Here is a 3,846-nt window from a genome sequence, read left to right as displayed (position 1 = left end):
TCTGTATCCATTATTTGGTTGAGGGACTTCTGGGTTGTGTCTACTATCTAGCTATTAAGAATAAAGCTGCTATGAACATAGTGGAGCATAGTCTTGTGGTATGTTGGAGCATCTTTTGGGTATAGGTCCAGGAGCAGTATAGCTGGGTCTTCATGTAGAACTATTTCCAGTTTTCTATGAAACCACCAGAAAGATGTCCAGAGTGACTGTACAAGCTTTCCATCCCACCAGCCATGGAGGAGTGTTTCTTTCTCCACATCCTCGCCAGTATGTGCTGCCTCATGAATTATTGATTGTAGCCATTCATACTGATGGAAAATGGAATCTCAGTGCTGGTTTGATTTGTGTTATCCCTTCACAGGGCATTCTGAGCCTGTGAAGCTACACATTAGATTCTACACTTCCACTATCAAGAATTCTTTCATGAACTTATATGACAGTTTAAACTACAAAACCAATTATGATTACATCCATTTTCATGACTGCAGTATCCTTTACCCACATTCAGTTCTTTCTCATCACTTAATATTTATCCTTTCTCATTGTCTTTTTACTACACTTGATCTTAGCCAAAAGGCCGAGAAGCGATCTCATTGTCTTTTTACATGTGATAATATATACCTAGGAAGACTAATATTAAGGCATCCTTAATATTACAGGCAGAAATATTCCAGGGGGTTGCTGAGTAGCCAGCCCTACCAGTTAGTTGGTTGTAGGTTCAAGATATACCCTGTCTCAAAAATAAGATAGAGAGCAATTGAAAGAGAGAATGACTTCTGACCTTTATATAATTAAATATGTATGATTTAACTTTTCCTGAGAAAGTACAAATATTTATGCACCTCAGAAAGGGGACCAATAGCAAAGTATATTCTACTAAAGTCCAACTTGGGGAGTTAATGAATTTATTGGATTTACAGAATGTGGGTGAGGTTAAAGTATTGTGAGTGACCCACCAAGATATCTTTATTACAACAAAGACCTATACCATTAAAGAGGATGCCTTGAGTTTTTTTCTCAAATCATTTGCAAGTGGTAAGTGCAAGAGAAGAAGATGTCTTAGGTCTTGGGTGACAATCCCATCACTTTTTTCTTCTTTATCTGCTCAAAGGGGTATCTATCGTTACATGACCATATTCATATTCTTTAAGTACAGCACTATTAAAATCATCTTTTTAAAAGTTTACTTTTCTCTCATATATTACATCCTAACCACACTTTCCTGTAGCTCTATTTTGCCAATTTCTCTCCCAACCCCACCTTTCTCTTTCCCGGGTCTACGCTTCCTCTGTATAACTTCAGAAAAGAGCAGGTATTCAAGGGATACCAACCAGACACAACTTACAACAAGACTAGGCACATAATACTATGTTTATTTAGCAGAAAAATGGTATTAGTGTCTCAAAGGCCCTACTACCTATCTAACGACATGGCCCTGTCTCCTACTTTGTGATAGTTGGGATTAAATCTAAAAAAAAAAAAAAAAAAAAAAAAAAAAAAAAAAAACTGGCCTTAAATCTAATCTTAAAGTGTTTGGTTACCCTCAGAATGTGCATGACAGTATTGCATGAGGGATAATGATACAACACATTTTTTTTAACCTTTGGCAACATGTATAACATGCGTGATGAAAGGGAGTCAGAAGTACTCAAACTTCCCAGTCAATACTCACTTGATGCAAGAGTGTAGTGTCTCAGGCAATAGGACCTTATCATTAACTTCTCAAGAGTAAGGAAGAGAAATGGCAATATGATTTAATGAACAGAAACCATGATTTGAACAAATAATCTGTTATCCAAAAAATGAAATTGTGAAGTTTAAGAAAGAATCCAAGGCTGTAAATAGTATTTTTAAAGCTATCTGAAGGTTTATTTTTAATAAAGCTAACTAAAATTTTAAGATGTTCAAAATTAACAGTAATAGGTGATACCTGAATGTGACAAGTGTAACTCTTTCATTGACAATGTTAGAGATCTCAACTTAAAGGCTAACTATCTTAGTGTATTCTCTTTTTTCTTTGGTTCTTATTTAGCTTTTATTTTTTATTTACTTTTAATTTTTTTTCTTTTCTTTTATTGGATACTTTATTTATTTAGCTTTCAAATGTAAATAAATTTCCCAGTTTCTCCTCCAAAAAACCTTAAACCATCTCCCTACCCCTGCTTCTATGAGGGTGCTCACCCACCCACATACCCACTCCTGCCTCCCTGCCCTCACTTTCCCCTATTCAGAGGACCAAGGGCCTCTCCTCTCATTGATGCCGAACAAGGCCATCCTCTGCTCCACATGCAGCTGGAGCAATGGGTCCCTCCATGTGTATTCTTTGGTTAGTGGTTTAGTCCCTGAGTGTTCTGGGGTATCTGGTTGGTTGATACAGTTGTTCTTCCTATGGGGTTGCAAACCCCTTAAGCTCATTCAGTCCTTTCTCTAACTCCTCCACTGGAGACCCCATGCTCAGACCAATGGTTGACTGCAAGCATCCTCCTTTGCATTTGTCAGACTCTGGCCTCTCAGGAGACATCTGTATCAGGCTCCTGTCAACAAGCACTTCTTGGCATCCACAATAGTGTCTGGGTTTGGTGACTGTATATGGGATAGATTCCCAGGTGGGGCAGTCTCTGGATGGCCTTTCCTTCAGTCTCTGGTCCACACTTTGTCTCCATATTTGCTCTTGTGAGTATTTTGTTACCCCTTCTAAGAAGGACTGAAGCACCCACACTTTGGTCTTCCTTCTTCTTGAGCTTCATGTGGTCTGTAAATTGTATTATTCTGGGCTTTGGGACTAATATCCACTTATCAGTGATAAGTGGTAAGTGTTCTTTTGTGACTGGTTTACCTCATTTGTGTTCACTCATTTGTGTTCTTTTGTGACTGGTTCACCTCACTCAGGATATTTTCTAGTTCCATTCATTTGCCTGTGAATTTCATGGAGTCATTGTTTTTAATAGCTGAGTAGTACTCCATTGTGTAAATGTGCCACATTTTCTGCATCCATTCCTCTGTTGAAGCACATCTGGGTTCTTTCCAACTTCTGGCTATCATAAATAAGTCTGTTATAAACATAGTGGAGCATTTGTTCTTGTTATATGTTGGAACATCTTTTAGGTATATGCTCAGGAGTGGTATAGCTGGGTCCTCAGGTAGTATTATGTCCCATTTTCTGAGGAACTGCCAGACTGATTTCCAGAGTGGTTGGTTGTACTAGCTTGCAATCCCACCAACAATGAAAGAGTGTTCCTCTTTGTCCATATTCTTGCCAGCATTTGCTGTCACCTGAGATTTGATCTTAGCCATTCTGACCAGTGTGAGTTGGAACCTTAGGGTTGTTTTGATTTGCATTCCCTGATGACTAAGGATATTGAACATTTCTTTAGGTGCTTCTTGGCCATTTGATATTCCTCAGTTGAGAATTCTTTCTTTATCTCTGTACAGATCCCTGGTAATGAATTCTTTTGCCCACTGAACTGCACTGATCAGACAATGTTTATACTTTCTAAATTTATTTTATTTAAGATAAAGTGAAAATGTACAATATCTGGAACACTACGAGCTCTTCAAATTTTATTTTAATACTTTAAATGATATACTATTTAATTATAGAATTATTAAACCAAAAATATAAACTGACTATAATAATAACAACTGTACCCTGTTTTCTCACCAACCATTCAGTAGGAACAGAAATACACTGGTTCATTAGAAACCTTCTCTCTTTATTAATAACAATAAGCTACAGTTATAGGAAGAAAATGGAAATTCTAACAATGGAATTGGAAGGTAGGTAGGAGAGCTTAATGTACATATGTAGATATATGCACACATCTATACAAACATATAATGTATCTA

The 3,846-nt window shown here is 37.2% G+C and overlaps 1 pseudogene; it reads right to left on the bottom strand.

The window, feature by feature from the left end:
* Window positions 1-502: 502 nt before the first annotated feature.
* LOC147000160 (U2 spliceosomal RNA) lies at window positions 503-589 on the bottom strand (annotated as a pseudogene).
* Between the last annotated feature and the right edge of the window lie 3,257 nt (window positions 590-3,846).

The sequence above is a fragment of the Mus caroli genome, unplaced genomic scaffold, assembly GCF_978045245.1.
Source record: "Mus caroli unplaced genomic scaffold, Mus_caroli_1 scaffold_20, whole genome shotgun sequence".
NCBI lineage: Eukaryota > Metazoa > Chordata > Mammalia > Rodentia > Muridae > Mus > Mus caroli.
Note: the sequence above shows the minus strand (reverse complement) of the source record. Positions and strands in the feature narration are given on the sequence as shown.